The sequence below is a fragment of the Pelodiscus sinensis genome, chromosome 1 (genome assembly GCF_049634645.1).
Source record: "Pelodiscus sinensis isolate JC-2024 chromosome 1, ASM4963464v1, whole genome shotgun sequence".
In the NCBI taxonomy this organism is placed as follows: Eukaryota; Metazoa; Chordata; order Testudines; family Trionychidae; genus Pelodiscus; species Pelodiscus sinensis.
In genome coordinates, this window is record NC_134711.1 from 90,889,033 (window position 1) to 90,901,512 (window position 12,480).

At 47.9% G+C, this 12,480-nt stretch overlaps 2 long non-coding RNA genes across 2 annotated transcripts in view; one reads left to right on the forward strand and one right to left on the reverse strand.

Moving 5' to 3' along the window:
* Positions 1-3,431, forward strand: part of LOC112545974 (uncharacterized) — a 60,675-nt gene extending 57,244 nt beyond the window's left edge. The window contains exon 4 of the long non-coding RNA XR_003089562.2: positions 3,053-3,431. This is a non-coding gene — a long non-coding RNA (uncharacterized LOC112545974). The remainder of the gene's footprint in view (positions 1-3,052) is intronic.
* Positions 1-12,480, reverse strand: part of LOC112545975 (uncharacterized) — a 63,732-nt gene that overhangs the window by 10,596 nt on the left and 40,656 nt on the right. The gene's annotated exons all lie outside the window — the stretch shown is intronic.

Consider the following 12,480-nt stretch of genomic DNA (forward strand, 5'->3'; position numbering starts at 1 on the left):
GAATGCAGCAGCCATTCTGTACCTGTAACACTGGAACACTGTTACGAGAGGGGGGAAGAGAAGGATAACATCTCCTGCTGAAATTGCAGAGGCAATTCTTAGGCAGATAGGATTACATTAATCCATCATCCAGGACATGAGGGCCCCTGAATAACGTGCCTATGTATGCACATCTGTGCGTGAGTTCACATGTATACCCGTCAGAATATGTGTGTGTGTCACTCTGTGAATGTTCTCATTGGATACACGTGAACATGCATAAGTACATGTGTGGTATATTCATGAATGTGTGTGGGTGAATCCATGTGGTGATTGTGTATGTGTGTGCGCATGCCTGTGTATCCTGTCAGTATATGTTGCATGTGACAGAGCCTGTGTGTTTGTTTCTATACACACGTGTCACTTGTGTGTTATCTTTGATAGCTTCATCTGTGACCTTTTACTCCACTCTAGTATCACAATTATCATCAGTTGTACCTGGCTCTGTCTTTATGCTCATCTTGTGTGTGCGCGTGCGCGTGCATGCATCTTCCTGTCAGATGTGCGTGTGCATATCTGCATGCAAACATAGATCCATACATGTGCATGCCTGTGTGTGGAAACCTGTAAGGGAGAGGGGCTGGCCTCTTTAGATTGCCCATAGCCATCTGACTCAAATCTCTTCAACTGAAGTAGACCTCAAGGCTACATCTAGACTGGCATGATTTTCCGGAACTGCTTTTAACGGAAAAGTTTTCCGTTAAAGCATTTTCGGAAAAGAGCGTCTAGATTGGCGTGGAGTTCGCGTTATAACATTGCGCTTTTGCGGAAAAGCGTCCGTGGCCAATCTAGACGCACTTTTCCGCAAAAAAGCTCCGATCGCCATTTTCGCGATCGGGGCTTTTTTGCGGAAAACAAATCTGGGCTGTCTACACTGGCCCTTTTGCGCAAAAGTTTTGCGCAAAAGGGACTTTTGCCCGAATGGGAGCAGCATAGTATTTCCGCAAAAGCACTGATTTCTTACATGAAATCGTCAGTGCTTTTGCGGAAATTCAAGCGGCCAGTGTGGACAGCTGGCAAGTTTTTCTGGAAAAGCGGCTGATTTTCCGGAAAAACTGGCCAGTCTAGACACAGCCCAAGAGAGGAGGGAAGTGCAGACAGGAGTTAATATAAAACAAACGGAGCAAGAACCTCCTCCATCCTCACACAGTACTTCTTGGGGCATTTTCTGCTGTGAGGAGAAGCCAGGATGTATAGAACACAGCAAAAGAATTAATTCACTGTTTGTACCTGAAACAAATACCAGAGTTTTGGGAAAGAAGAGGAATGCCTCTGTGCTTCAACACACCATCAATGGACTATGCAATGACTAGGGCCCTCCATGTGGTCAGGCTGTTTAAATGCCTACTGATCATTTCCCTGCAGATGAACAGCTGAGTAACAGATGCACCTTATCTTCCCACATTAGTCACCTGGGCCAATTCACTCAGAGGGCTTGACAGCCTCTTCCTCCTTACCCTGGCTCCTCTGGAGACTCTCATTTGCTTGGTGCAGACAAGATTTCACCAGCCTCAGGGATAGGAGAAGGGAGGCAGCATAGGCTGATCCATGCTCCACAGAAGAGTCGTTCTTTCATGCAAAATCTAATTGTTTGGCCAGGAGATACTAGCCAGGTAACCTGAGTCTGTCCCAGAACAGGAGATGGGGGAGGGAACTGTGGAGAATGAAAAAGACACCATGTTTGGGCTTGGGAGATCTGGGAGAAAGGTGGGTGCCTATGCAAATCTTCATGTTGCAGTGCTCAGAATGATAATCTGAGTGTGACAGAAATGAGAGATGAAGACCCAGCAGGTTTCATTTACTCCATCTCTCAATAATGCACAATTGCTTTCTACCAAACATGGTTAGCGCTCTGCCCAGTCCAGTTTTAAGTAGCCCCCAGGAGGAGGGTTCCAGCAGGGCTGGCTTTAGGCCGAATCACATGATTCCCCTGAATTGGGCCCCGTGCCTAAAAGGTCCCCGCACCCTAAAGCCAGAGGGCCCCGCGCCCTAAACCCGGAAGTATGCCGGGCATGCTGCGGGAGGGGGCGTCGGCCCTGGAGGAGGAGCGCGGTGGCTTCTGTACACCGCAGGAGGGGGAGTTGGCCCCTGCAGCTGGGGATTTAAAGGGGCCGTGACTTGTTTCTTTGTGTGATTTTTTTTTTTTTGGCTCAACCTAAATTTGTGTGTGGTTTTTTTTTTTGGTCAACAAAAAAATGCCAGCTGCCGGGGCCACGACAAAACGGTTCGAATTGGCCCAGCACTTCCTAAAGCCAGCCCTGGGTTCCAGGACATCCTTTTGAGGATTACTCTACGTTCTAATAGACCTCTCTGGCAGCAAATTCTTCCTGAGAGTCAGCCCATGTGTTTTTTCATCTCTAAATTTCAACGCAAAACATTAAATTGCATCCTGTGGTATAACCCACAATAATTCCTCCCCCTCCTTGAGGTTTGCACCTTTCAAATGAGTAGAGTCTCATCATGTCCTTTCACTTAAATCATCATTTAGCCAAGCTGCACCAATTTAACTCTTTATCCTGCCTCAAATAATCCCTCCAGCCCGTAGGTCATTTGCATTGTTCATCACTGATATCCCTCTAATTTGCCAACATCTTTCTGATAATGAAGTGCCAAGAACTGAATACACTGTTCCAGGAGGGAATCACATCACAGCCACACAGAATGACTGCAACGGTGTCTGCTGCCTTATCACAATACAAGCTCACATCTAATTTGCCATCTACTGTCACACCTAGGACTCGTTCCACATTTCTTCCCAGGTCCACCCCCACCCCCATTGAATCTCTGTGCTCTCTCTAGCTAGGCATTTGTACCACATGTTTCAGATTACATTCCCCCAGATGCATTAGCTTGCATTTTTCTAAGCTGAATCTTATTATGTTATTTTCTACCCATGTTTCTAATCTCTCTGGTTCTCTTTGTATTATTGCTCCATCCTCACTAGCATGTGAAAATCTCCCAATTTATTATCTTTGGAAGATGTCATTATCATGCTGTTTACTCCCTATTCCAGATCCTTAATGAAGGCATTAAATAAGACGGGACTAAAGGAGGAAGAGGAGGAGGATGAAGAAAGCAATCCTATGAGCTCCCAAGAAGGGAGGAGTTGGAGATTTCTTCCCATATGCTTTAGGGCAAAATGCTTAGTGCTGGAAGATGAGGGGAAGCTGAATGTTAGAAGCCTGAGCTTTTCCCGTAGCATCTATAACACACTACTCAACACAGGGCCGCCCACGAAGAGGGGAAGGCAGTTATGTTTTCCAAGCTGTGAGGGAGGTCACAGAGCCTAACTACATGACCCCCATTAACTCAATTCCCATTCCCTGCCGGTCTGCTAGCTTCCCACCTTAGCTGTCACTGACAGTGAAGTTCTTTCTGTTTCCAAGTGTCTGGTGGAGTAACGTGTATGATAGGAGCTTGGATTGCCTCTGTTCTTTCTGTACCTGCTCTTTAGGTAAAAAGGAAGTGTCAGTCCCCCTGGCAGACACCAATCTTGTGGTTTGCACCAGCACGTAAGTTAGAACTGGAAAGCCCTGGTCATATCACCACTCATTTCAGGTATGGCTGGTGCACTGGAGTCCTCTCTCACATCCCCTACAGTACCCCCTCAAGAACTCTGCTTTTCGCAAGAGTCACACTCATCCCTGGCGTAACCCCACTTAAGTCATTTTGTCCCTGGGATTCTCCCACATGGGAAGTCCAGTCCATGAGCAAGTTCCTTTGGGGTAAAGCACAAGTCCTGTCCTCCATCCCCCCCACACCCACACATGTACCTTCCCTGCCTGAATCCACCATAAAGGGCTAAGTGCTCCTTTCTGGGGGCATATTGCAGCTCATCTGCTTTCACTCTAGGCTTCTCAAATGTCTGGTTTTGGACTGGAAAACCAAGTTGAAAGGGTACCTGTATAGAGTCTGGTCACATGTCCTGAATGGACACCAAAAGTCCGTGGGGGAAAGGGGGATGAGGAGGTGCTGGGTCATCAACCCACACCAGTCCCTGCTCAGTTGGGGCCACCTCCTACTTGCATCTTGTGGGCAGGCAGGCATGCTCCCATTCTCGCACCGGAGTGAGGGAGCCCAGCTGTTGGAGGAAGGGGAGAAAGGAGGGGAACAGGATCAAATGAACTGCAGCAAGCAATGGGATGGGGCCTCAGGAAAAGAGGCAGAGCAGGGTCAGTTTCTGGGTGGAGGGAAAGAAGTGAGGAGAAGGAGGAAGGTTCTGGCTCTCCTGCTGTAGTGACAAGTTTCCAGAAATTGGAATATTGGCAACCCTAACTCACTACCAAGCCATAAAGGCAGCAGCCAAAAGTTCTGCTTCTGCCAAGCCTGCCGCTGAGGGAGACCACACTGCCCCGCCCCCATGCGTATTCACAGCACCTTCAGACAGGGCAGCCACCAAAGCAGCTCTGCTAACCTCTTTGTACAAGATTTTCCTGCCTGATTGGGAATTTCAAAAATGGGCAGGGCAAGGTGATGCTGGACCCCTCAAGATTTAGAAACTCTCCAACAAAACAAAAAATCTTAACAGCGCATGAGATGCAGTTAGGTTAAATAATATCCGGCTTGAGCCTGCAAACATGTACTCAGGTGAGTAATCCTTACTTGTGAGAGTGCCACTGGAAAGACTGGTCCTACTTACATAGTAAAGACTACTCGTAAGTAGAGTTTTGCAAAATTGGGCCTATTCAGAGAAGTCACGGCTGCTGACTCAGTGAGCCAAATGACTGAGGTTGCTTTGCTGGGGGAACCCTTCAGATGTTTATGCTCAGCACAGGGGTCGGGCTCCCACCACCACCCACTCTTCCTGCTTTTCCCAAGTCCCCTCTACCCCCACATGCCACCAAACTCTCACTGACTCCCCTCCCCCAATGGCCCTGCTCTCTCATATCCCTCACCACCACCACTCACCCATGGCACTGCTGCCTGGTGCACCAGGAAGCTGAGGCAGCAGCACGTAGCTCTGTCTTCCCCACTTCTCACTCTTCTCTTCACGGTCCCCCAGTCTGCTCCAATACCCCTATCAGAGCTGCAGCCAGAGACCCATCTCTCCCTCAATTCTGTCCCAGACCCAGGACCTCTGCGCTAAGCAGAATTGGTGAGTCAGAGGGAGGTTAGTAGTGCTGGAGACCAGAAGTGGTCAGAAAACCCACCTAAAACCACCACCACTCTGCACACCTTCTGACTCAACCATTCTCCGCATCCCACTAACCATCATACCTCCACACTGCCTCACACCCCCCTTCCTGAGCCTCCTGGGGAGCCAGCATTTGGGAGGAGTGCATGAAAGAATTAAAGCAGCAGGTGGGTAGGCGTGGGAGGACTAAGAAGGCTGTAGAGGGCAGAGAGTTGAGTATGGATGTGGGGTGCAGCAGAAGATATCCACGCCTCACATCCAACCCCACAATCAGTGACATCCCAATCTACCCCCTAGCTCCAGGAGAGGTCTCCAGACAACTACTGAACTCTGGTGGTGCACCGGAGAGAGCTGGAAGGACAAGCGGCCTCAGGGACAAAGCTAGTAGTTCCACTCCTTAACAACCTTCAGCCACAAGTCTCCCCTTCTCCCTGCCCTGTCATGGTGAGAGAAGGGGAGGCTGCTCTTCTTCTCAGCCCCACACAATCCCAGTGCTCCCACTCCCACTCTGCTCATCCTCCCTCAAGCTCCATTCAACACCAATACCACCATGTTCCCTGCCATCCCCACCGCCCACCCTGGGAGAGGAGTGCTGTGCAGAAGGGGCTGTAGGGGGACAAGGAAGCACAATGAGAGCCCAGGAAGTGGATAACAACACTGATGGCTAGCCATGGGGGGAATTCATCTCTCCGCAAAGGCTTATGAGCCACCTAAATCCCTCCCACATAGTGAGTAAGATAGGCCACATGTTGGCTCTCACTCTAGGGCAGATTTCACGCTCAATGAACAACTCTCAATGTTGCTATGTACTTATTTAAACTTGGGAAATCTGCTCCCCCTCCAAAAAAAAAAAAAAAACAACTTCCTTTGCTAAGACCAAGAGGTGCTTGAATACAATTCTCACCAATGCAGTCAATGAAAATCAAAGAAACTGCCAGCAAAGGCAGCCTTCATATTCTTCACATTCATAACGCCTCTATATCGCACCATACAAACATGCTTACAGGTTCCTCACCTCAGCAACAAACTCCCCTATGCTTCCCACATACCTAACCCGCTACACCGCACGCACTCCGTTCCTCTGCCGCAAATGCAAACCTGCCACCTTATGTCCCAGGGAAAGAACACACAGGTGGAATTAACACTTTATAGTCTCTGCTGGGACACAGAAGCCTCTGAGGGAGGGGAGTTCACTGAGCAGTGGTCGGAGTTAAGGTTGTGTGGTGGAGCAGGATTTGGTGCATGCCCTGCGGGGCTGGCTGCGTGTTTGAGGGGTGAGGGTCTGGGGACAATCACATAGCAGCTGGTGCCAAGAGTGCCTTTCACCACCTGTGCTTGGAAAGAAGGGCACAACCTTTCCCTTGGGAGGCAGCCCCTTATTAGCAGCATCCGTGCCTTTGTTGTGTGGCGATCAGGCTGCTGCAACTCACAGGGCTCCATCTCGAGACTCTTTGGAACCAAAAGCGGGTGCAGAATGCGGCTGTTCGTTCTGAGAGCGCACTGCAGTGTGTTCATTCACCAGAAGCTTTGGGGAGGTTTTGGAGGCGCTGGGTTTGATCCATACAGCCCTGAATGGTTTGAGATCTGCCTACCTGCGAGACCTCCTCTCTTCCCATCTGACACTACTGCAGTATTATCAGCTCCCTGCTCTTACAAGCTGCTGTCAGGGCATTTTCTGGGAAAAATCCTGACCCTCATTAGTCCCAAATTGCTTTTTAGGGCATGCTGCCCTGCTTATGAGGTAATGGGATGAAGGGTACACGGAGAGCAAGGGAGTATGTTACCAAGACAGCTGATTAATTTATACTTTCTGAGTTATGGCTGGATGGGTTAGTCATATTTTCAGTTGGCCTAATGTATTTTTATACACCCGTGTGAGTGCTGAGAACTTTAGGATAGGCATTCTTAGAGACGTCTGAAGACATTTCATTAGTTAATTATAATACGGCTTACAAAAATGAAGAAACCTTCAATCTAAATGCTAATAATATGTAGCTCATACAGCAGTTTTCAACTGTAGATATCAAAGCACTTCACACAAAAAGTAAGTTTATCCCCATTTCATAGATGGGAAACCAAAGCACAGACTTACTATGATCCTGACCCTACAATCTAATCTGCTCTGGTGGATACAGTCCCATTCACAGACCCATGATAGCAGGAGGGCACTGGGCAGGCACAAGTGGCTACTTGTGTGGATTAGACTTCAGGATCAAGGCTATCCCTCAGACCGGGAGCTAGTGGTTTTAAAGAATCCTTCCAATGGCATGTGCGTTTCACACGGTTTTTGTCTCTTTTATGTGAGAAAAATGAACAAAAAGGTGATGTAAAGATTTTGTTTGAAGCGGATGAAGTTTATTTGCACTGGCAACTGGAATTCCAATCCTTCCTCAAAGGCATAAGGGACCGAGACTCAGCCCAATTCATCCTAGTCTTGTTCATCTGCACTGCATAGGTTGCTATGATTGGACTAGATAGGAGAGGGCTGTGAAAGCTGGGAGAGCTGTAGATTGGGATTGAGTTGCACTGGGCAGAGATGCATGGCATCTCCAAAACTGGATTAGCTGGGGATAATGCAGTCAGGCTTGAGGTACATTGGCAAAGCTGTGGGGAGGGAGAGAGGCCAGCAGGGAAGCTGCAGGTCAGGACTGATGTGCAGTAACAGAGCTGTAGGAAGACTCAGGGCTGGAAGAGCAGGAGATGCTACTGATAAGGAGGTCCAGCAAAAGAACAGCATGGGGGAAGCTAGCCCAGCCAGCGCTAGACTCTGGGCAGCCTGACCGCTGATTAGCCTTTCTTGTTTTACACATGCTAAGCTCACGACACTTACCCATCCAAATAAATAATAAGGAGGCAAACAACTAACAATTACTTCCCCAGCCAGCATCAGCCGTTATTCATGCTTCCCCAGTCTCTGACCTGCCCTTGTGTACCCTCAGGCATCAATGGTAGAGCTGCAACCAAGGTAGTCATGGTGGGGCTTTTAGGGAAAAAAGGAGAAGGCTAGGGCACACCCAGCTGTTTGTTTTTAAACACCTTCAGAAAGAGCCCCACTCCAGGGGGCAGAAATGGGATCCAGAAAGTCCCTTGAGAGGAAGCCCCCTCCTCGTTTCTCACACTCCTGAAATCTCACAGCATGACAGGTGTCTGTTTACTTATGTGTAGAGCTGGTAAGTGCTCATATACACCCTTTCCAGGGACACCTGCCTTTCCCAGTCATTCCACCTACATGTGCATGCGGTGCCAAGACTCTCTGGAGAACTGCTTCCCCCTTACCTGAGTGGGGTGGTATCAGTTCTTCCCAAGCCAGTCAGGTGCAGGCATCTGTGCGTGGCATAAGCCTGTACCTGCCCCCCTGCCCCCAGAAAAGGAATGTGTTGACATACCATGTTTACTTAGGGAGAGAAAATGGGGGTGCATTATTCTAACAATGTATATTTGATACGAACACCATGAAATCTGTATTTAATGGAGAAAAAGGAACCCACAAGCCCAGCTGCACAATGCTATGATTGGACTAGATAGGAGAGGGCTGTGAAAGCTGGGAGAGCTGTAGATTGGGATTGAGTTGCACTAGGCAGAGATGCATGGCATCTCCAAAACTGGATTAGCTGGGGATAATGCAGTCAGGCTTGAGGTACATTGGCAAAGCTGTGGGGAGGGAGAGAGGCCAGCTAGCACTAACCGTGTCCCTTGCCTGCATCAGACCTCCTACCCAGATTCACGATATGAGGAAGCACTTGGGGGGGGGGGGTGCTGCTGCAAGGGCTTAGGTGTCCTGAAAAAAATCACTGTTCCCCTCTCTGCTCTGGGTTCCCTATGTGTTGCAGATTAAGTTTCTTAAAAGGTGTGGGTGGGGAGGGGGGTGACATGAAGACTGTGGGCTTGTGTATGTCTTGCCCCAAATTAAGACAGGGTTAAAACATTAATGTGGGGGTGCAGATAAGAGGCACTTCCTCCTCTCCCCAATATCAAACAAACCTTTCATCACCAGCCAGAATTTAAACAGACCAACAACCCTGCAATAGCACATAGAAACAACAGACAATTAATGTAGCATTATACAAGGTAAGAGAGACATGGATCCATGAACAGCCCCCCAGATCAACAAGAAATTGTTCCCTTCTGACTGACAGAAAATAAAAGGCAAGTTCTGTTTTCTGATGTTTTCCATTTTCTTTGGAATAATTTGCACTAAAGTGATTTTGAAGCCCTTGGTACTTTTCACCCAGCTGCTGTTACCATGAAGCAAATGGAATGCACTTCAGTGTTACGAAAACATAATACTGGGGGGACCGTGCCAAATATTTGCCAGTCATCAATGTCTAACAATATCCCAGGGTCTTTCTTTTTTAAAATTTTCTCTCTTCCCTCTCCTCCCAAATTCACAGTTACTGACAAATTTTATGTATAAAGTGCATCCTATCTTTCAAACCCTCCAAAACACTTTGGGAAGCTGTACACAATTTCAGTGTAATAACAATAAGTAAAGATGAAGAGGGATTTTTTTAAAAACCCCAAACCCAACTCTTGCTATGCAAATGGAAAAAACGAGAAACCTCTAAATCAACCTTTACCAGTAAGCCAGTTTAACAAAAGTTAAAAATATACAGTCTCAGACAGTCAGCTCTCCAGAGGGGAGATTTTCTAACCCCCTCATCCTCTCCATCCCCCTCCCAAAAAAATCCATGATTAATACTACATTTCTTCAGATTATTCATACACCCATTGTATAGTATTTATAGACATATAAAAAAGAGGTTCCATCTGTGTGTGAGAAACACATTCTTTATAATAATTGCCGATATATACTACTAGATCCATATTCTCCCCACAGACAAGATAAATTATTACTACTTGTTGGGTAAATAGAGGCAGGGACAAACACAGAAATAACTTTCCTTTTTGGCAAGATGAAATAACTAACAGCACAGAAGCATCTACCCTTTACTCGTTTCAAAAAGAAAACAGATCCTAAGAGAACAGGTATTCTAAAGGTGGATAGGGGTGGAGGTTCAAGTTTTTTTTTGTTGGCTTTTTTGTTGTTGGTTTTTTTAAGAGAGCAGGACAATTTAGGTTAGCCAGGTGTACCAGTCTCCCACCTACCTTTGCACGGAACAGAAATCTCCAAAAGGGAAAGTCCAGGTCAAAGAGGTACAAATTTTTAAAAAGGAAGCTTTGAAAAATTTCCAACACAGTCCTCGTCCCCAAGCGTGCACACACCCCTACCCCCTCCACCCCAAAAGAAAAAGATCAGGATCAGCTGAGCGATCGGGAGCAAAAAACCTGCTGGCAAGAATCAGGGAGTTGTGTTAGATCCATAGCTGCGAGCATTGAGCGTGTGCAGGAAGGAGATGGTGTAAAAGGAAAATACATGTTAGGAAAAGGTGCCTGTTCAGGCTGGAGTCTGAGGCTTCTGAGTCGGAGCTAAAACAATCTCTCCCTTGGAGGGAGGGAGCTGGGATGATTTGTTTTTCTTTTCCCCCAAGCAGGTGGGGATAAAGGGGCAAGGAGTGAAGGCAGCTCCCTTAAAAAACAAAAAAGACCAAAGGGACAAGATAATCAGGAAGGGGTGGAAGGTGATGAGGGAAGTTTATCTACTCCATGGTGAGAAAGCCAGGAGAAGAGATTTGTGTGTGATTTCTATCGGTCTCTCTCTCTCCCTGTGTCTTATGGTATGTTCACCAAAGGCGTACAGAGTGAGTGGCACAGAGAGACAGAATAACTGTACAGGCAGAGAGAAATGCTATCCTTACAGTGACACCAAATGTCTTTAGGGGAAACCTACAATTACAGACACACACAGGCAGAAATTTTAGAAGCATCAGAGAAAGGCAGAAATACACACACACACACACACACACACAATGTGGGTCTCAGGCCAGCTGGTCTCCCCTCTGTCTTTAGCCAGCCCTTCCTCTACTCTGTTCTGACACTGGCTTCAGACTGCTTGCACCTTTTCCTCTACTCGATCTGTATGTCCCTCAACAGGTCACAAACCAAGCAAGTAAGGAATTTACCATTTTCTCAGAGAGGTATAATAAACAAGAAGTCTTAAAAGCCCCTCCCTCAAATCCAGGTCACACACACACCCACACACACACCCACACCCACACAACCTGTTATCACAACTGCAGAGATGGAAACAACTCACTATAAATGTATTCTCCACTGTGTTTATGACACTGGAATGGGTGCGGGGAATGGTATATTGAAATATAATTGACAGGAATTGCTGGACCAGCTCATCTGCTGATGTAAAGCAGCATCGCTCAGCGGGAGACAATGGAGCTAGGACAGTATACCAGCTGCTCTGTTATTTCTAGTAGTAAGTCCTAGTCTCCCACCTGCAGAGGTGGCCAAAGAGCTAGGAAATCACGTAACCTGACTTTGTGCCCAGCCTCTTGTACAGTCAGATAAATAGGCCCTATGATATGTACATTTTTCTCCTTTTAAGTTTCCGTTGGGTTTCCATGGCAGATGCAAACAGCACCTGGCACTGAATGGCTCGTACCCTTTACTTACAGCAGGTGAAAGGTTACAGTTCTAGTATGTGGTTTTGTCTTTGCTAGGTGGCTGAGTAGGGACTACGGCCCCAGTTGGATCTGTGCCTTGGTGCTCACCAGGGCTCTACCTGGGCATGAATCCAGTTGGGGGGATTGGGGCATCTGACTCTCTGGCCCGGCAGTGGTTCTCAAATTGGTGCTTGCAGTCGTTCAGAGGAATGTGAGTTCCACTCATGCCCTGTCTCTGGTAGCATTTGTCATTGCAGCAGATTCCCTTCCACGAGAGATGTTCAATTTCAATTACTCAGTTAATCAAGTAGTCGATGGAATGTCCATCGACTACTCGGTAAGGAGGGAGGAAGGTGCTCGTTATCCCCATTGCACCTCTGCCTTTGAAATGTAGCAAAAGCCGCCCACGGCTCTTGCTACATTTCAAAGGCAGAGGTACAGCAGTTGGAACCTGGGGCAAGTGGGGACCTGCGGGCAGCTCTTGCTACATTTCAAAAGCAGAGGTGCAGCTTCTGGGACCAGGCACAAGCCGGGACAGCTGGTTCTCAGCTCACACCCAGACAGTCCCCTGCTGCTCCTCTGCCTCCCCTGCTGCCACACAGAGATGGTGCTGGAGGAAACCAGCTTTTAAGCCAGCTCCCTCCAGCAATGGCTCCTGCTCCCCGCCCCACTTGGAGCCTCTGATGCAGAGGCAGCAAGGGGTGGGAGGGGAAGTGACTAGTCGAGTAGTGACTCCACTACCTGATAAGCAGTGCTCGCCAAGCTGTGGCGAGCCCCGCTCGTCAGCTGCGC